Source organism: Aythya marila (assembly GCF_965140915.1).
Source record: "Aythya marila genome assembly, chromosome: 3".
Classification (NCBI taxonomy): domain Eukaryota; kingdom Metazoa; phylum Chordata; class Aves; order Anseriformes; family Anatidae; genus Aythya; species Aythya marila.
The window spans coordinates 93,818,797-93,840,855 of record NC_139044.1 but is presented as its reverse complement, the minus strand read 5'-3'; positions in this window follow the sequence as shown (position 1 = coordinate 93,840,855).

Below are 22,059 nucleotides of genomic sequence, written 5' to 3'. Positions count from 1 at the left end.
TTTAGCAGACATATACTGTACTTGGCATCATAAAACCTGCTTCGAAGTACAGTTATATTATTAAATGTCAGTTCATTCTGTGATTTCTACAAACCATCTGTTGTGGGGCACACAGGAATGTACTTTTACTCTTGTGTGTTTGTGTTTGCATGGAGCTTAACACCAATGAACTGGTGTGGCCTGTCAGTGCTGCCATCCAAAAACACCCTCAGAACTCACCATCCTGTTTTAAAAACCTGGCAACTCTTCTCATTTTCTTTTCTAGCCTTTCCTGTGAACTTGCAAATGCAGGATACAGATTGTCCCCATCATTCGTTTCAAAACCTGATCGTTTTTTGGCTGGAAGTGCCTTCTACAACTCCACACTGAAATTCAGAAATAGAGATTTTCCACTCATTTTTGTTAGGGCTTTTCTACCTTGCAGAGTGCATTTCATTATGACTTATGTCATGGCAGGTGTGCTTCTCCCCTCACCTTCTTAATGCAGGAAGCATATGGGGCATTACCCACAATAATAACCCCACTGAATATCTCTACCACTAAAGATGACTGTGAAGCCAACTGGCCAGTCTGGAGTTCCCTTTCATAAGGGAAATTCTGTGGGAGTTATGGAGCTTGTAGAATAATAGCCTTATTCTATAATATTTTCCTATATGAACTTCACATTCAGGTTATGGGCTTGGGGAAAGGGTTTTTAAAAGATATACGAAGGAGCTAACATTTCTGAACAGTAATTGAAAAGCATGTAGATTCAGATTTAATTTCAAATTGTTGTGTTTGTGGGATTATAGATTCAGACTCCTGATATTATCAGACCATTATTTTCATATATATATATTTTTTTACACGTTTAAGTTAATTCAAATTTATTTAGCAGATCCATCTTTGGAGGAGGAAATCCCTACCTTATTAAATTCAAGGAGTCAAAGACAGGAAGGTAGAAAAATATGTATTACTTGGAAAAATCTGTTGATTAATACTGAAGGGCTCTCTAACCAATTTAAAATTAAGATTAATCTCAATCCATATAATATATGGAAAATCATTTAAAAATTGCAACCTGAGATTTCAGTCTTGAAAAATTCTTCTGCTACACCAAAGTGAATGCATATTTGCACTCTGAATTATATACATATTTAACTCGTATCCTCCAAATATAAACTCCTTTTAGACTGTTCATTAAATCTACAGGAAAAGTTCTTTAACATTTTGTATCTAACATCTTTTTACAATACTTTGTGTGTTGCAACACACAAAGTACAACACAAAACCAATTAAATAAATAAATTTAGCTATAGAATAAATACATTTGAGCGGCTTTACAGAGCTGCTGCTATTCTTGGTAAATTCTCATAATTTTTTTTTTCATCTAATTTCCTTTTTGTCTATTTAGCATATCAATCATTTTTTTTCTTTTCCTCTTTTATGGTTTCAGCCCAAACTGTGCTACCCAGTTCAGAAAGCATGGTGGTATTTATAGTGTTCTGGAATGTGGCAGCCAGTCTCTCCTGGCAGTGGGAAATGCAGAATTTCCACCACTTAAAGAAAGTGTTGTCCTAAAACAAGTTTCTTGCTCAGCCAGATAATGCCACTACATTGCACAGCTTCACAGATGAAGCTTGGCCCAAGTGCATAGATTTTACAAGATTTCTTTAAACTTGTATGGTAAATCCGATCTACCTACTGTTTTTCTTGCAAAGGTAGAAGTATTTGCCAAGCAATCACTAGGCTAGTGTGTAAAAATCAGGATGTGAAAACAATAATTTGTGTTCTCTTTTCTCAAGTGAAAGTAAAAAAAGCATAGAAAGTACAAAAAAAAAAAAAAAAAGCATAAAAGTAAATGATTGAACTGAAAATAAGTGTTGATATCTTCTCAAAGGTGATTTCTCCTAATACAGCTGAGGATTTTACAGTCAGAGACTAGGAGCTGGGGTAGATACATTGCATCAAAAATGGAGACTGGATGGGTAGCTGCCAACACCAAGTAATTGTGTGACAGGGAAGGCTGCACCAACAGCCCTCTGCAACAGCACCAAAGCTACAACTCATAAACTTGTGCAGAGATTACTTATGTAAGGCTGCCTAAAAATTTTGATAGTGCCAGATGTTGTGTTTTCAGTTGTGTATAAGTTTTCCCCTATTATAAGTAATCACAGTTTTTAAGAAAGATTTAAGTGCTATACTTAAGGAGAGCTCAAAATTCTCTCTCTCTCTCTCTTTATTATTTTTTTTTTTAATCTTTTGCCTTTTCCTATTCCAAAGAGTTCCCAAAGACAATGAGCAATGAGTCCAGGACAAGAGAGGACTCACAGCGCTGTATTTTAACATAGTGAATAGTGAATAGTTATATCCACAAAGACTGTAGGGTATCCTGGAGCTAAATCTTTTTTTTTTTTTTTTTTTTTTTTTTAATTTATCATCAGATTTCTTTATTTTAATAGTTTAGCAATACACATCAAATATCTACAGGCCAGAAGCAATAGAAACTTGCTCAATCTACTTTAAACACCAAAAAGCTATGGATGCTATAAATTAATAACATTTTAGTTAAATGTAGAGCTCAGGAAGCAGCATCAACAGTGCACAGTGACAGTAAGGACTCTTCTTGACAGTTCTGCTCTCACAGAGACCAATAGCTCCATATGAATTATTCTCACTTGCATTACATTTTAAAATAATAGATTCTTATCCCTTTGACATTCCTGTATGTAATTAATGCAAGGTGAGGCAGGATACAAGTTCATCAAATAAAATCCTACCATTTCTAACATTCAGCAACCTTATTCCAGACACATGGAACAGGCAAAATTAGGTTATCAAGACCAAAGGTTCTGTGGCAGTGAGGAATAAAACTGCTTGTTCACTAAAGCTGGAAATGACTATGATTTCTTAGCTAAGCTTTGTTGCATAGAAACTAATGTTAGGACTCAGAAATGGTGGGATATATACAAAAAAATATAAACTCACTTTTGGTATAAATTGCTGAAGTTTTTGGTAAAGTCCAAAGCATAGCCTAAATTATAAGTAGCTGTCAAACTGTCACACTGTCAGTTATCTAACATAGTCCCATCACTATTTCTCAGCCACCTATGAAAACTGGTGAAATAAATGGGTAATACGTCAGAAAATTCTCCTGTAAACCATCTATTAGGAGTTGGTTCATTTACTGTTGTTATATATGGAGTGGTAATTCGTGTCGAGAAAATGGTTGATATTAATAAAGAAGGGGGAGATTTAGGAATGTGGCCATGGGGGTTGGAAAACCCCATGACTGAGATAACATTAGACTCTTAACGATGAGACCATCAAGAATATAAAAGAGTTTAGAGGGAACAAAGAAGGGTGATTCAGGAGACTCCATGCAGTCTCCGGTTTCTTGTTCTCCAGATGGTTCTCTTGTTCTCCAGCCGTTAAGGCATGGATGTTTCTGGGTGTTTGCTGTTGTTGTTACATTCAAAGTTGTTTGACCAATGAAAAAGTTGTTTTGAAAAGAACTGCTGTGGAGAGAAGGGTATAAGAGGGGAGCCTGCCCTCAAGATAAAAAAAAAAAAAAAAAAAAGCAGCACGATGAAGTTACATCAATAAAGAAGCAGGAAAAAGAAGTGAAGAGGAACAGGCTGGCAGAATGGAGACCAGGACGGGAACAGGCATTTTGATTGCCTCATGAAGATAGGTTCGGCCAAACTTAGCAAACTGCTCAGAGAAGCTCGTACAGAAAGTCGCTGGAAATAGGCGCCCTGGAGCTGGAGAGAAGCTCGAGCTGAGAGAAGCGGACCTGTGCACACAACTGCCTCTCGCTGGTAAGCAGTTGCGCATTATGGTGAATCATACGTCCTTAGAACAAAGACTGTCCTGGTAACCTTACAGCTTATTCTCCTTATTAACAATTGGACAGTTTATGAGCCTGAAATATGGGACCAAACTGAGGTCAAGGTGTGGGGCTCTGCAACTAAAAATGACAAGGTTGAAGTGGGATTGCTCGGCACCTGGCAAGCAATCTCTGAGGCCTTAAAGAGCCATGTGGAGCCACAATCACAAACGTGTGGTTTGCCAGATAGTGAGGGAGCTGTGGGCTCCTTTACTGATCCGACTGCTATGCCATCGGCCCCTCTGCTGCTACAGCCATCGAAGGCTTTTGCTGTTACGCCCCCTGTTGACCTGGACGTGCCTTTTGACCCAGGCCTATTGGCCTTGAAAAGGAGATGGATATGCTTCTCTTCTATCCGTGAAGAACGGGATACATAAGGCCCGAAGAATGGAAAATGGAGACTGTTAAGTCATGGAACTTAAAGGATTGTTTGTTACCTTCTATGTATAGGCGTACTCAATTTTAGTAAGTTATGGAATTAAAGGATTGTTTGTTACCTTTACTGATTGTACATATGTATAGGCATACTCGGGTTTAGTATGTAAAGCAATGTTCTGTATATTTAGAATGTTTGATGTTCTTGTGCGCCTGTTGGTGGAGCGTAGACTCCCTGCACACCCAGCGCTGTTTACTTGCCTTTTATACCTTTTAGAAATATTTGTTTTATAAATATTCTTTTATATTACTAAATTCAGAGTTGAGACTTCATTTATAACACTGTGGTGTGTGAAGTTTTATCTCCTAGCATTTTCATCTATATATTTAGGCTTTATAGGTGTAAATCTTGGGAGTTAGAAATAAAATGATAGATGTTCACTCTAGAGCCCGTCTCAATGTGCTCTTGCAGCAATGCGTTCCACCAGCTAACCACGACTGGTATGAAGAAACATTTCCATACGTCACTTCTAGATCTGCTGCCAGGAAATCGCTCTGTTTTTCCTGATTTCTATCAGCCAGTTGATCATGCTACTGAACAAGGTGATCCACCCAAACCCAGCAGCTGCGATGGCCTGTGATTCACATGGTGAGGAATGTGGTATGACACCGAATTTTGCAGCCCCTTGGTTTTAGAAAGCTGATCCACACCATGCACCCTGGCTTCCCTTGCAGTCCAGCTCTGCAGCAACCTGTGGAACTAGTTTGAAAGCAGATGAGTTAAGTGCCGCTAAGGCATTTTTAAAGTGTCAGAGGTATTTTTTAAAGTAATTGTATTCCTTTGATGAACTTTGCCTGAAGGCTAATGACTGTAAACATTCCTACATAATAGGAGTCTTCATTACCACCAGATCCTCAGCAATTGTCTTTACAAAGAAAAAATGTATGAGAGCTGCACGGCTGGGAGGAAACACGAGCTTTTTTCTTTTTTCTTTTTTTTTTTTTTTGAATGAACTTCTGTTTAATAGCACTGTGTGCTTAATAATATCACTCCCCAGCGATATTGTGAAACGGCTATATTTCTGTGACACTAGGAAGTCATTAGTTTTTCATGACACTGCTAGAAAAGAACGTTTCTAAGTGTTGGATTCTTGTATTGCCACTGTCTTTTTTTTTTTTTTTTTCTTTCAACAATTGAATTATCCTCTAAGGAGTTTATTCACATTCTACAGATTTGCTGTAAGTTATTGTGAAATCTGGCTTTGTCAGTAGCATGGACCATTTCAGTTGCTTTTCCCAGCACTGCACAGTTAATGTTATTAGTCTTTATTAAGTGACTAGCTGTGGATTTTTATGAGCTTCTACCACAAGATATGTAACATAGGTAAAATCGTAGAGAATTGATTCATCCTGGAAAACATGACACAAGTGGCAAATATCCATCTTGTACTTCAGAGGTTAACTGTATGCAATATAACTTTATTAAATATGCTTTTGTCCACATTGTGATCTTTTGAAAGCTAAAGGTTAGATTTTTTTTTTTTCCAAAATATTTTCTGAAAGTTTTGTAGTTTTGTCATTATAGAACATTTTAGAAAGATAATTGTGGAGTTTCTTGTTTTTCTCTAGCAATAACTGTGGAATAGAAATTGATACAAAACAATTTTGTTTCAGACTTATTCAGGGGAAAAATTAAAAATAGTGTTAACAGAGTAGTAAGTGTAAAATGTAGCAAATGCATTAAAAATAAATGCATTAGAACATTCTGAACATGATAAAGGAAATGAAAAAGAGACCAGGAAAGAGTTGAGCTCCATTATAAACTTTCCATACTGTGTTACAGTCACAGATAATACAAGACATATTAGAGTTTTTGCTAGTTTTGCTTTGTTTGTTTTTGATGAATCATTTATAGCTACGTGGAGAAACATTTTTCTGTATACTAATCAGCTGTAGTACAGATAACCTGTTCCCAACATTTATTACCTTTATAGTAATTTTGATATGGTATCACAATTGTGAGAAGAGCACATACAGCTCTTTCTCTCCTGGTGATGGCACAGCAGTTGCTCTACCTGATATGACCTAGCTTTGCTCAGTAGAAACCATCTCTTCATGCCCACAAACAACTGCTATAGATTTCATGATGCTTCTTTCCTAGCAATTTGACACTATGGACTGCTGGCACCCAAATCTTTCAACATGGAAGCTCTTTATCACCAAGGTAAATAAGGAAGCTGTAGTCTCAGTAGCTGAAGCTCCTATCAGGTCAGTTTTTAATTATCTCAGTCCAGTAATGACTGGTAATCTCATCACTTTAAGCTTTACTGTACCTGTTGTTCTCTGCTTACTACATACGAAAAAGCAGGTGTGGAGCCTCCTTTTCCAAGCCTTTCTTACTTCTTCTTTCTTCACCACTCCACCACCACTCCACTACCTCACTGGTTTAACTAAACCGAAATGCTGTCTAAATTCTTGAAGGATGCTACATTACATAATATATATATAAAAATATATAATATATAATAAGAAATCATATATAATATATTAATGTTTTATGTGTTAAATTAAGAGTAACCCCTCGCTTGGTTAGCCTATCTTTCATTGGTTGAAGCTGATTTTCCCTCAATGAATTCAAAGTTCATTTGCTATTTTAAGGGAATCCAGTAAAATTTTGTTCTGTGGGAGGGCAGTACAGTGGGGAAATAGTGAGGTTTGGCTTGCAGAAGAATTAGGTGGAGTATTTCTGGGTTTTGGCTGTACTTAATTGTAATTGCAGATTAGTCTATGCTGAGAGATTTACTAGGGCCTGCACAAAATTAGAAAACCAAATTTTCTTATGGTGGAAACTTCTCTACGATGTGAAAGCCTGCTTGGATATTCTCTGCGCATTCTACCACTAGCTGCTTTCCTCAGACATCTGATGCCTGCATCATAGCAATGCCATCTGAGGAGAACATTTCTTTTGATCCCTTGGATGTGCTTTCTTGCACATTCAAAAATTGAAAGAAAGTTAGACAAGGGAAAAAGTCTAGAATTTCATTCCCTGCACTGTTTCTCCATAGCCTAGCAGTTATCCAGGAGATAAATGACTGGATTCTAATAGATATGGCAAAACAAGTTTCCATGAATATTGGTGAATGAACTACAGTTCTGAAATAGTTTGGCCACTGTTTTTGACTAAACTTCTGCCAAACAGGTAGTTGTTTATCATAAGAATCTGCAATGAGCATGTCATGTTTATTCAAAACTCATTTGTATTGATTTCATATCAGTAAAACTCATTCTGGCTCATAGCATTTTTCCTGATTTAAACCTGTACATATCTGAACAGAATCTAACAGTAAAGAGAACTAAGGTCCTACTGATACTGGAACTCTTGCTGTTGAACAGAAAAGCTTTTATGCGTGTGTCAGTGTTATTGAAAAACGGGCTATGTCACAATGCTTAGTGCATAAGTCTTAGTTCATTAGTCTTAGTCTTGGTTTTCTGTGAGATCCTGATGTTTTCTCCCACATAATTTCTTCAGCTTTTTTTTTTCCTCTTTGCTCAAGCACTTTGTATATTTGTGTTTAACACTGAATAACTTTTAACAGAGAAAAACTATTTGCACGTATAAATCGATTTTAGGAACCAAAAATATGCGAAATCTACTTCATGGATTTCTGGCCTTGTATCAGGAAACTGTGGAGAAGTAAACATTACATCTCATCTACTGACCATGAGGTCATGGTACACTCAGTTATGAAAAGTCATTTATAAACTACTACCTTTGTGGTTTGGGGGAGGGGAGTGGTTTTTCATTTGTACCTTGAAAATCCTTAACCCTAATGATTCACTCTTACGGGAATAAATACGTAAGTTAGGTTAGTCTAGGACTGGATGCTGTTGTTAGAAGCAGGGGGTCATTATTAAAAAAGAAAGAAAAAAAAAAAAAAAGCAGCCACACTGGACAGGAGGAACAAGTTACTTGCACTGTAGCAAGAAATCCTGACCAAGCAGCCCCTTTCAAAGTGTGATTGTGGAATGTAGCAGCTGCTCAAGATTCTGCTAACTTGTGGGAGATTCATGACCAGTAGATTAATTTGCTTTTCACCAATTATAATTTATCTTACATCAGGACTGTTTACATTTTCTCTGTCATCTACATGCATTAGCACCAGGTTAATGTGCAAACCGTGTATTAAATTATGTCCTGTATAAATCTTTCCTGCTAAATAGCAGAGTCCTTGTCCTTACTTCCTGAGAATAACCTTTGATCTTCACATCAACAACGAAAATAATTACCATCTCTGCCCAACCCAGGACAAGTCATTTCACTCCTAAATAGCTGCACAGCTGGAGACAGATGTGTGCCTCTCCCTGGATAGACCCTGCAGGGTCTTCCACAAGGCTTTATATCATACTTGTCATTCGTTTATCAGTGTCCAAATGTTGTACACTGGAAATGTGTGTAAAACATTCTCAGAATTTCAAACAATAACAAATCAGAATGGGGGAGGGGGAAAAAAAGGCTGCAGGAAAAAATAGAAGTCTCCCAGCTGTGCAAACTTAAGTAGTTGTATTAACAGCAAATGAATTCTGAAAGTTGCCTTCTGCCATCTCCAGCAAAAGTTGATTCAGGGAATGCAGTATTGATTTTCAAATCCAGTGCCAGACTAATGAAAAAATGTTTAAAACCTACCTTAGCATGTACAAAGACATCCCAACTATAGTATTCTATTCAGAGAAATAATGCATTTTTTTTTCTGATACTTCTGTGTGCTGTGGAGCACAGAGTATTTCTGATATCTTCCCTTTTTTTTTTTTTTTTTCCAGCTAAAGAAGATTTTTTTCTCAAGTGTATGTCTCATATTGGATTCTGTTTTCCCCTTAATTTTATGATCATGTCTCTTTTAAGCCAAAATAATTTTCTATCTTTATTTTTTTCTTAATCATATGAAAGATTGTATCATTTCTGCTACATTATAAAAAAGAATATTAAAGAATGATATGATTAAGGGAAATAATGTATTTCTAATAATTTTTATGATACAATAAACGAAAAGAATTTAAAGGAGAACAGAGATGGAAAGGATAAATTAAAAATATTTTTAACATTACCTCATGAAATTCAATATCACAAGCTTATCTCAATCAATTATATGGCTACTGATAAACAGGTTATTACAGTTAAGCTTAATTTAAAAAGTTTTTTGTCTTAGGAGGAATATAAAAACCTTCAAAGCCAATTTAATGAGACAACTCTTATTAAAGAAGAATTTTAAGAATCCTCTGAGATCAAACTTCATATGAGTTTGATCCAATATGGCAAATACAACTCAAAAGGAAAAAGATGACGTTGAGCAGTCTGAATAATAATCTTAAATATAGTTTATTTTTTGAGTTGGGAAATCGATAGGATTCAAGCGGAAAGTATCAATCATATCTAAATAAGAGAATAATTGTCTAATTAGGTTTATATTTTTCCCTCCTTTGCTGACACTTACTTTGTTATCAGTCATCCCTGGTCTCTGCAGGAAGCAGGGACAGCCCTGGATGACTGCTCCGTTGCTCACTACCACAACCCTTTTCACCTGAGAGCAGCACCTCTTCCAGCTCTCTTAGTTCAAAACATCAAGGTGAAGTCAAGTGGGAGAACAGTCTTGAGGGAAAAAATAGGAAACTGCCTGTTGTCTAATGGCCGTGTTCATTTGATCAGTCTTGTACTTTGCTATTCGAGAATTCAGGACAGCCTCTCTGGCTGAAGAAAAGCTCTCATCCTTGCTGAATGCTATTTTTGGTCCTGTGGCTCTATTTATCTTCTACTGTCAGTGGAAACACACTGACATATTGATAAACAAAATGGGCCATGGCTCATCTCGTGCCTCAAAGGACAAATGGTATGGCATAGTACACATCTGTAGAGCCAAGTTGCTCTCCAGTCTTCCTATGAAGACAGCCTCATCCATATCACCTCTTGGGAGCAGTCTCCCAGCCCACAACATCCCTGAATTGAGGTGAAGCATAAGAGAGTGCCAACTAGCCACTAGACAAAACTATGTCCAGAGTGAAAAACAGCAATTATCAACCAGCAGTTCAAAGACGGACAACAGGATGGACATGGAAACAGGACTGACCCATGCACTGGCCTTGTTTAATTTAAGTGGAGATGTTTGCTAAAATTGCCATCCTGACTCATGAGGTGTGTTTCAAATGCACAGAGGAAGCAAATGGTCAAAATTTTTGTAGGCATTTGTGTGTCTGCTCTGCATGGTCTTACTGTTGTATTAGTTATACACAATTCTTTAGTAGTGGAATCACAAAATAAATAAATAAATTCTTTTCTTCATTCACATGAAAAACAAGTTTTTAACTGCCAATCGTAGAACAGAGCTAAAGCTAACAATGCAAGACAAGGAGAAAAAGCTACTGTACTTCAAACCTATTTGCTGAAATTTAGTTGTATAAGCAATTACATTCTTTTCTGCATTGAGATCGCCCAAAATAGTGAGCTGTGTCTGATGAAAATTAGATCAGCTACTATGTGAAGATCTCATATTACATTCACCAGAGAAATGCAGTAAGCTTTCTTGGTCTACATCTCTTTAACATTTCTGTGAATGGGAGGCTTCACAGTGACCACAGGGTTCAGAGTCCAGATAACATATCCTGAAGCAACTGGGGAGTATCACATTCTATATAAAATATTTTTCAGCTAATACGGCAAGCAGTGATACTTTCAAAAGCTTCTAAGTGACTTAAAAGCATAAGCTCCCTTTTCAGCCGGGACCCTGCTTTGTATCAGGTACAGTCATCGAAAAGCTGAGCACCATGACCCCAGTGCTTTACATACCTCGCCATCCCCAGGAGTGCTCTGCAGGAGTTAAGTCTCTCTCTCAGGGGTCCAGAAGCTGAATGGCGAACTCACTAAGCTAATGAGCACATGGTGCTAAAGCAATTTTGGAAGATTTGCTGAAGCCTGTAGTGCATGAAGAAGGCCCCATGTAGCTGGAATTCGTGCCATGAATTCCTTTGCAAGCTAATATTTCTGCAGTCTTAGGCATAAAACTCAATATCAGTGGTAAAAGGTAATCATGTCAGCATTCCCTTTACCTAAAAAACTGAGTGTTAGAGACCAAGTTGCGGTAATTTGGGGTTCAGAGCAGCGTGAGGGGATTAGATCCCACATTTCCCTCATGAATTCTTCAATCGTTAAGGTAATATCCCTTATAATTATAAGCATATTTTTAGTCCTGCAATGAGATTTAATGCTCTCCCTAAAGAAGAACAATTATGTCAGGCAATATTAGGGCTACTTTATTCCAAAATAGTGATCAGAATTGAAAGCCACCCTGCAGATACCCAGATAAGGTATATGTAACTGAGAATGGCAGTTGCATACCACATACCTGGGAGGGTAGAGAAGATGAGGAGGACCTGCAGGAATAGTCCATGCGTGGAGAATGACAACAGCTGCCTGGGTTCCCATGGGATGGAGTGGACTGGGCTGGGTGCTAGATCCAGGAAGATCTAGCAGTGTTGGCTTCAGATCTTGAGTCACCTGCTACCACAGAGACAATTCTGGATGTGCAGCAGCTCACGTGATACAGTCAGGTGATTTGGCCTCCAAATGAACTTAAATTGCTCATTAAAGAAGTAGGGACGGATTAAAAAATAAAGGTGGAAATCTCTCAAAGTTGAAGTAACCAGAATCGGAACCTTCACAAATACTGTGTTACTGAAGGGTGGGGAACCCATCTTCACTCCCGTGGTATTTTTGTGTGGCTTAATCCAGCATGCTCTGAAACTGTTTCCACATCAGCTGAGCCAGCCAACAGTCCCTCTCACTCATGCTCCCACCCTTTCTACTACACTTTCATCAGCATTTGACAAGCATTGCGCTGAACCCGGTCAATGTGCCGGGAAAACAACAGCCTTTTTTCACATTAATTTTCTGTTGGATTTTCCTGCTGAAATGACTCAGCTGGAGATGCCCAAACAAACTGAAGGGAGAGGTCACAACTCTGGCATCCAGCATTTAAATCAGGTTACGCTTGCACAGCAGCCCAGTGAGCCTGCCAATGAAACAGGTAGGGATTACCTGGGCTTTGTTGTAAGTGTAAGGTGTCTAGCTACTAATCAAGTATAGCCAGCCCCAGAACTCTCAAAGGGAAATATTCAAGCATTTTTAGAGGACTTCACTGGAAGAAATTTGAGTTTAGGCAATTTGACAATCTGATGATGCTTAAGTTGGCTTTTTTTTCTTTTATTTTAATTTTCATTTCAGTGAAAATGTTTATTCTAGCAGTAAAATAGCATTTGGATTCCTAGATCAGTTTAACATTTTTAACTCCTGGTATCAAAGCTACTTTTAAAAATGTGCTGGAAGTCCCTAATTCGTGGAAGTGTCTTTGAGAATTTTAACCATTATGATCCCAAACTATTCAAGGATAATTGTAAATGCTGTAATAACTTCTGCGTTTTACAAATCTGCACTAGGCTTTTCTAGCAAACATTACATATGATAAGTAACACATTACTATATTAACACATTTATAACACAACTCCATCAAAGGCAAACAAGAGTTGGACATAGAGAGAATCTGCATGTAAAAAACAATTGATTAATTGAAGTAGTGCTTGACAACAAGATATGAAGGAAGTTGCTGATGACTTAAAGAGATTCTCTATTTTTTTTCCCATCAGTCAGACTCCTGACTCCAATTGCAGTATGTACTAAGTAAGCAAAAGTACCGTATGAAGTAGTACTCAGCTTGAGCTTCCTTGGAAGATTGATTATCATTATGATTGTCACAGTTTCTCTCAGAACGGTCTCTATGAATATCTATTGTTAGTTATGTGTTTGAAAATGATGTTTCTGTGAATAATCAATTTTGATTTATATTCATTATAGTGCTTAATTTATTACCTTTCTTTTACACAAACTTGTTTCCTGCTGCTTAAGAAAGAATTTATAAAAAAACAATCCATAACATCTTACTATCCATGAGGGACTTTAATCCAAATCTTGAAAATTCTTTCACTTCCTGAGATTCTCCTCAGGAACAGGCCCCTAGAAGAATCCAGCAATCCCAGCAGAATCTGCCATTCTCACATTTCTACTCATTCTTCATACTTTCATGAATAAATTTAAAATGAAAGTACAGCAGTCATAGCACAAATGTGGTAACTGAAAGGACAGTAGATGATCATCTCTTTATGCATTTTCACACACTGTAATTCATTATCAATCATATTTTCCTGTGGCTGTCTCAGCTCTTATTGACAAATACTCTAAATAGCAGGTAAAAAACAAACATAAGAGGCATGATTTTACCTACTTTACCTACTCAAAATCTATTTCAATGGCAGTAAAACAGAAAAAAAAAATATCATAGGAGCCAGAAAGGGAAAAGAGTTTATACTGGGATTTTAATCAGATTTTCACCAGCTAGTAAAATTGATACAAATGCTTTTTATCAAACAAGAGTAAGTTTAGAAATTATAGAAATTCAAGCTTTTCAATTGTATGTAGAACCCGTGGGACTAAAATCTGGGCTTTTTGTATCTTTCCAGTATTTGTCACTGAGATATATGGTGGTTGTTGGGTGAATTCCAGATCCAGGTTTCCTTTCTTTGTGCATAGTGCTGTCACAGAGTGCCGTGACATGGGAAAGTTCCATTTCTCATTGCTGCAGATGAGTGTCAACTCTCCAGGTGATATCAATCAAATATAATAAAGCTACTCCAAAAAACACCAGCTGCAGATCTAGCCCAAGGACTGAAGCTTTGAGCCTTATGCACGACATCCCAAAGCAAAGTCATATGTGATGGTAACAAAATACAGCCCAAGCAGTATTGTTTTCATGCAAAAAAACACTGCTGCTCTTTGACAATGTGAATTGGGATTAATCCATGCAGACCAAACACCCGTGCTCAGCAACTGCAAAGTAAGAACAAAACATGTCTGAAGGAGGATGTGAGAGGACTAAGCCATGCTCTACTTTCTGTGCCATCCTTCATGGAGCAGTCTATGCACACACTGTCTGGAAGAAGCCACAAATCAGCCAAGCATAGGTTCATACTCCAGAGAGACACAGCTCTTTGCAACTGACTTTTACCTGTCATCCAGGGAACTCAGAAAGTCAACTGCATAGCGTAGAGCTTGGGATTTTCACATTGTGTTCTGGCCTTTCCAGTGGCATCCATAAACCAATTCATTGTACTCAACAGCATGTCACTTTTTTGAAATAGATTGAATGAAAAAAAAAAAAAGCTAAAATTCCATTCAAAGGCCAACCTGTATTCCAAGAGGAGATATTTTCTTTATTTTTACATGCAAATAAAGCACTTAAACCATAAACATCACATTGAAAGACACACATATATGCAAATACTCAGAGAATGTGCTAACAAATAGAGAACTAAAACCATTTTCACAGCAATAGCAAGTGAAGAGGAAAATGAAAAGTGGCAGATGAGGTAGCAATGCTCAGAAGGTTAAAATTAGTAAAGGGAGAATTATAACTTTTAAGAACTTGTCATATATCTCATGGCTTGAAACAATACAAATATAGAAATAGGTTTTCATAGAGATTCCATGGCATTTTATGAAGTGCTGATCTAGAAGAACAGATGGTGCTATAGAGAAATGGAAATCTGCATTACCACTCCTCATACAATGAGAAGAGATGTGGAATTTCCTCAACTTCATACTCTTGACCTTTGCACTGTACCCAAAATGCCTTTTATGCCTTACCTTTTATTTTTACAAAGCTTAGCTAGAATGGCGATTTGAAGGAAATGGGAGACAGATTTGTGGACTGGGTAATGGAGGACAGTGATTATAGAAAAGGCACAGAGAGATTGATATGAAAAGCAGGCAGGCAGCCAAGATTGCCTTCAAGATTTGCATCTTAATGGGTAGCATGAAGAGAGAGATGTGGTAAGGAACAAGAAACTGGTTAGGCAAATAATTGGTCAAACAGGCCAATGTATGGATGCTGGTAATTTGTGATCATCGGGTCAACAAGGATTGATGTGTACTAGTGCAGTGGATGGAGGAGCCAATTGGAGACCTTGATGATGGTTTTCACTTGGTTTCCAAGTGGTTTCACTTGGAAGCACTTAGGTATGGAGGGGGGGTTGCATGATAGATTTCTGAATGTAGAGACATTAAATATACATTACAGTTCACCAGTGTAAATAGGGTTAGAGACTGAAAAGTTAAGAAGAGAAATAAGGGAAAAAAATGTTTCTTGGAGTGTCTGTGTTGTTCCTGAAGGGCTCTTGGTCCCTTGGGATGTTCAGGGATGTTCAGCATCTACCATATGTTCAGGAGATGAAACAAAAATGTATAGCCAGAAATCAAAACAATATCTAAACCCATCTGGGGATATCACCTCACCAGTATTTTAACTGAATGCACAGTCTTCTTGCTCCAAGCTATTTTGAGATAGTTCTCCACTTTCTCATGACCTTTGAGATGAGATCTAGATGAGGTCTATAGCTCCACCTACTTTTTTTTTTTTTTTTTTTTTAAATCTGAAAATAAATATAGGGTTGGGAGTAGCAAGTATTCTGATCCAGCAAGTTCACTATGATTTTGGACATATGCTTCCAAAGTTAAAAAATGGAGATGACACTGAGTGTGCTAAAACTGAATCATAAAACCTGAACCTTTTGGTTTCTAGTGACATCAATAAATGTCCTAAAGGAGCTAGCTATACAGTAAAGAATGTTACCAAAACCACCTGTACTTCTCTCTGGCTTATTCACTCATAGATAATGTCATCAGGGAAATAAAAATCAACACAACTGACAAGTATATTTAAGCACTGATTTCAGTTCTCTCTTGCCCCACTTGTAGATGGCAGTAGAGAACTGTGTACACCTTGCTTGAGCATGTATGCCCCTGGAAAGATTTCTGTAATGCAATGAATCATCCCATGAGGGATGTCACTAATTACAGAAACCTCCTCTCAGTTCCAGTGAGCCATCAGCTCTATACATTATGTTTCTCAGTCTTTTTCACAATATGTCAAATATTCAGAGAACAAGAACATCAGTGTTTTAGAGACTGGAGAAAGTCACTTCAAAGGAAGTGATAGAAATATAGAAATAAATAGACAGATAGATAGCCTGAGCAAATAACCGGCTTTGATAGTCACTAAAGAAGTTCTTTAGGGTGGAACAAACTATAACATTGAAGTCAAGTGAGCACATCAGAATAAATATAGGGAAGGAAGAGCCCAAATAAATAAGGTATAGTTTTCTAATAAAGTACTATATCACATGGTGTGTATATGCAAATAACTTACATGACTACTGATATATCAGAGTCCTTCATTATCACTAAAGAATTTATCCTCTTAATTCACCTGTGATATTAATAAATGTTTCTATTATTGTATTACAAATGAGAACAGAATAAGGTGCATAAGTCCTACCAAGGCAAACCTATCTTTGAAAATTTTCACATATCACAAAAAGAAGCATATGGTAGACTAGAATTAGGAAACAAACTAACATTCAATGCCCAAAGCAGCACTATTTCTGTTCTGCTCTACAAATTTCAATCTCAGAATGTTTCACAAAAACTAATTTATTTCTTTTGTCTTTTATAAATGCATCATCAAGACATGCAAATATGCAATTTTTGATTTCCAAAGTTTCATAGTGAATCAGTGACAGAAGCAAGGAAACAATCCAGAGATTAAGAACCCTTCTCTTTTTCTCATATAAATGAAGCACAAGACTCTGGGCTTATAATCTTGAAACTGTATCTTAAGTTTTAATAATAATAATTTATGTGACATGAACTAGACGTGACCTCAAACATCAGTCCTCAGTCTTTCAAAAATTAATTGACTACATAGTTTTTATAGACAGTCACTGTTGTTTGTTTTTTATTTGTTTGTTTGTTTGTTTGTTTCTTTACCAGACAGACAAAAATGGGGAGAAAGTATCCTTATGTACTAGAACACAGCCAAGGGTTAAATAAAGTAGGTACAATATGAAAACTGTACAAATGAAGGGACACATTTAGGAAAATATCTCCATTAGTATTGATTTGAATATTTACAAAGATTTACATCTTTGTGCTTAACAAGGCAAAGGTTAAATAAGGCTACCTTGAGTTATATTAAAACTTTAGTAAATGGACTGCATTTATACTGTAATAGACCTTTTGAAAAATAAATAAATATATATCCACCATACAATCTTGACCTTGGAAGAGGTTGAGAAGGCAAGTGCTGTCAGTGGCTCCTATTCCTACAGATCTTCGCCAGCATCAAAAATATCAGCAGAACATTTTCTATTTTCATTTAATTCTCTCTGCGTTTTCATTGGAATTGTGCGTACATTTCAATATCAGGCTGCCAAAGCGAAGAAATTCTCAGCTCTGTGCAGATGAGTGTATGGCTAAGTGTCTAATGCAGTTAACCACTTCACTGCATCTTCGAAGCAATGCATGAGGCAGGGGAGCTATCAGCTTTTTGCAAAAGTAGGACCCTCAGAGATGCAAAGAATCAAAGATAAAAGTACTCCTGACAGGACAATAGTCAGAAGATGGTGCTGTTATAACAGAACTTCTAAGACAGCTGGGGTTCTACATGAAACCAAAGACTGCAAAACAGGCTCAAGAGAAAAGAAGCCATAAGTGAAAAATAGCAACTTGATTTCAAAGCAAGTTGATGCTTAACATCTCAACATGCTTTACAGGAAGGTACTCACTGAATTAGAGATCCTTCGATTTTTTGCCTTGGCTTGCTTACACAGTTCACATCAAAGAGGAAACACATACACATACCAAAGAGGAAAAACATACACATTAAATTGCCATTCACAAGCTTTTGCAAAACTGAGAGCTGATCTTATCAGCTCTCTTCAGAGACCCACATATTATTAGGAACATTTTCATATATTTCTACACCATGTAGTGTACCTTCATGTCAAGATGTAGGTTCTGACTGACATGCTGCAAGTATTGCAAAAAAATTTGGAAATGTACAATAACACAACTGCATGGCTTCTGGAATAGGGTTAGCTCATTTATCTGCATAAAACTGCTGGATTGTGTCAAATAAAAATAGCCTTAGAAACACTTCCTTTTCTCTTTTTAAGGGAAAAAAATGGAAGTTACCCAAATTTTCATTGACAGAATACCAACTTTTCTGCAGTGTGAAAAAACTGAAGCATGACTGTGAAAGAGAAAAGGCTGATATTGGTGGGAAAATGAGCAAACAAGAATGTAATTACCAAAGCATCAGTTTGCTTGCAAATGAGTGTGGTAATTACACAGATAGAAAATGGATCTTTAGAAATGCATGAAATTAGAGTAGTCCACAGGAAGTTAGTTGCAGCATCATATGATGAGTGAGAGGGATTCTGCAGGCTTTGGGCAATCATGAAAACGAGATTATAGAGAAAAATATTGAACCATTAAGAAAAAAAAAAAAAAAAACTCTATAAATGTGATTTGCAATCTGATGAAGTTCTGATTCTTGGTAGAAAACTACTGTGTCATTTTTAATGTCTAGAATGCAAAGAGCATATATTTATATCAAGAAAATCTACCTGAGCACAAGTGTCCTCCTCATGACCCAGCTATGTCAATGGAAATACCATTCCTGGCTGCCCTTCTGGAGGTATTGGTATTAGTATATTTAGTAACCTTCTAGTGAAACAGTCTGTTCAACAACAACAACAACAAGGCAAAACAAACAAACAAACAAAATCAGCAGAAGCAAAGATCCCATTTGTGATCTAAAATAGCATGACTAGCTTCACAGGATAGGGCAGAAGCCAGGGCAGAAGCCGTCTGCACAGCCATTGTTGCACTCAGACAAGAATATTAGTGCTGATCTTAGTTATAGCCTCATTTTAGAAGACAGAGCTACAATGAAGGTTTTCAGGGAACCTACACACCTGCAATCAGCTATGAACATATGCAGAACTGTTCCTCCTGCCTTGTAACCAATGATTTTAAGGAGAGGGATATCATAGCTGTGTATTATATTTAGTTACTTAACTAAAAAGAAAAAAAAAAAGTATATGCATGTAATATGATTCTTTCCTTGACAGTTATTACTTGTCTTATTGGCTTATTTCTTATAGGTTTTTCAACAGCAGAGGTCAGTTTAGGGGTAAGATATAGAGGAGTGAAAGGAAAACATGGTAAGAAGCATTTGGCAATACTACTCAGTTATCCTACAGTAAATCCAGAGGAACACAATCTCTTCTACTGTAGTTTGTATTTACATCATGGGAAAAGCTAAGAGAATGGCAAAAGACTTAGAGACACTTGGTGGAAATGGGGTGTAACATGATGGAAGAGAGGGGTCAAATTCTTTCCTGCGAAAAATGAGCAAACCTCTGTGAAAATGTCAGTGAAGCTTCACTCAGTAACACTAGTAGAGCTTTTAGCCAGTATGGGAATTTTACAATGAGTATTTTTCTGTTGTTGAAATAGAGGCATATCTTTAAGCACTTTTCCAATAAAATGCCAACATTTTCAGTGTGCTTGACCGTGCACAGTTCTGCCAGACACCTCTCCTGTTTGCCTGCAGTGGACATGAAGATGCAGATCTCCTGGACAGCCTCCACATCTGGACTGTGTCAGAGAAGGGAACCCTGCAGCTTCCAGGCTACTTTCCATGAACCTGGGAACCCGCAGTCCCTGGCAGTCCTGGCTCCTCATCAGGGTACATCGGCACCCCGCCACCCCAGCCCTTGCCAAGCTGTCAGGGCTTCTGCAAATGTGGACATAGCCCTGGGTCCCCTGCTCCCACCAACCTGGGTTTGGATGCTTTTGATCTTAAATGTTGTCGTGACTTTTTTTTTTTTTTTTTTTAATTTTCTTTTTCTTTTATTATCTTCTAATGCAAGTTTAGGAATTTCAGTTAAATTCTGAAATTAGTGCTTTTTTTTCCCCCCAGAATTGTATGTTATGACTTTCAGACAGTTTTTGTTGTGGATAAATGAAAGAGCAAAAGCATAGTGGCTTGGTTATAATGAGAAAAAAAAAAACACCTGAGAATTAAGCAGTTAAATTGTATTCTGGCACAAGTAAAGTTCTCATTACCTCACTGTCCAATACAGATAAACAGCAAAAATCAGAAATATGTTCATGAGGATTTCAAGGCCACTGCTAATTTTTGTGGATTTACATCAGTGTATCTGAGAGTAACTATCTGGTCCTTGGATATATGACTGAGGTAAGCAATGTAGATCCTGCTAATTAACTCTTTAATTTTGTCTGAATTAATAGATTTCAAAACATGAAATTTGACCAGGGTCAGTAGTTTGCTTCCTTAATTCAAGTTTTTTACTAGCTTTATTAACATACTTAAATTTTCTTGCTAAATGCACAAATACTTTTCAAAGGAAGGTTTCATGGAACTCTATGTACTTACCTACACATCTTTATCCACAAGAATTTATAACATTATATCAAATCAAGCAAATCCCAAATATGTGTGAAAAGGGAAAAGAAAAGTGAGCAAAAAGGTTTCTCAAAGTTTTACATCCCAATTAAACAAGTAACTGGCTTGGAAGGTCTTGTCTTTGTTCCATCCCTGCAGTACAGTGTAGGAAAGAGCATTCCCTGTGGGAGCTGTTAGTCTTGAATAACAAAACAGATAACATGTGGAGAAGGCTGAAAAGAGCTGTTTCAGAGCTTAAGGAAGAAACACTCATTTTGAAAAGGAATCCCGGTGGTGGGTATACTATTGGCCCAAATAAAAGGGAACACACTTTCCTGTGGCAAGTAATTCAAGTAATTCAAGACAGCTCAGCAACCAAGAAAATAATCAGACATGAAAAGCATTGTTTTTCAATTAGATCAATTTAGGGAGTTTACATGTGCCATGTTTCTCCACCTTGTCTTGTCCAGCTTTTGGTCTCTGAGCAGTTGGCTTGAGTTTAGATTTCTCCTTTGTGGAAGAACTTCTCGGGGGCAGAGAAAAAGCCCTCTCCAAGTTTTCTCCTTACAGCTTAGTTGAAGACCTTTCTCATTTTTACAAATGTTTCTATTCACAAGTCAGTTGGAGACACAGAAGAGACCAGAACAAGTTAGACAGAGTTCCCACATTTCTGCTTCAATTCCACTCTCTCATAGAACTGTTCCCTGGAAAAAAATGTTGCTTTCCAGCCAACATCTGCCCTGAGATCCTCTGCTACAGCGGTTTTAACATAGTCTTAACTCATTGATGAACATCTCACTGAGCAGAAGAAGTGTGTAAGGAGGAAAAGAGAGGGAGGGAGGCATCACTGGCTTCAACTCTACTGGTGCAGGTTTACAACTTTGTTGAAAAGGTGCTCCAAGATCTGATTCAAAGAGATCTTGGTTAATTCCATAGAAATAGTTTCAAAATATAACCACCCACACACAGGAAGGTAGAGTCTGCACCCTGCACATGCTCAGATTTTACCAGTCACTGCCTGGATTTTCACCAAAAATAAATAAATAAATAATTATGAAACTATGAAACTGGAAAAGTACTTGGTAAATGCAATTATAGGTCCAGGTAAAGCCCTAAGATTGCCAATGATCAGTGAAAGATATGAGCTGCAGTGTACTGTGACTCTGAAGTGTATCTGTCACTCCAACAAACAGTGTGGGATAAGTGTTAGAGCATGGGATGCTGTAAATCTCATCTCCCCTATACTGCTTCTCCCCTGTTCTTATCTTAGGAAAATGTCTCCACCTTTCTGTACCTGTAAGGTGGCAATAATAATAACACATACTTCTTTTATAAAGCATTAACATCTGATAAAGAAATGAAAGTATCTTCATTCCTATTAATAATAATAATTGATGGTGCCCATCT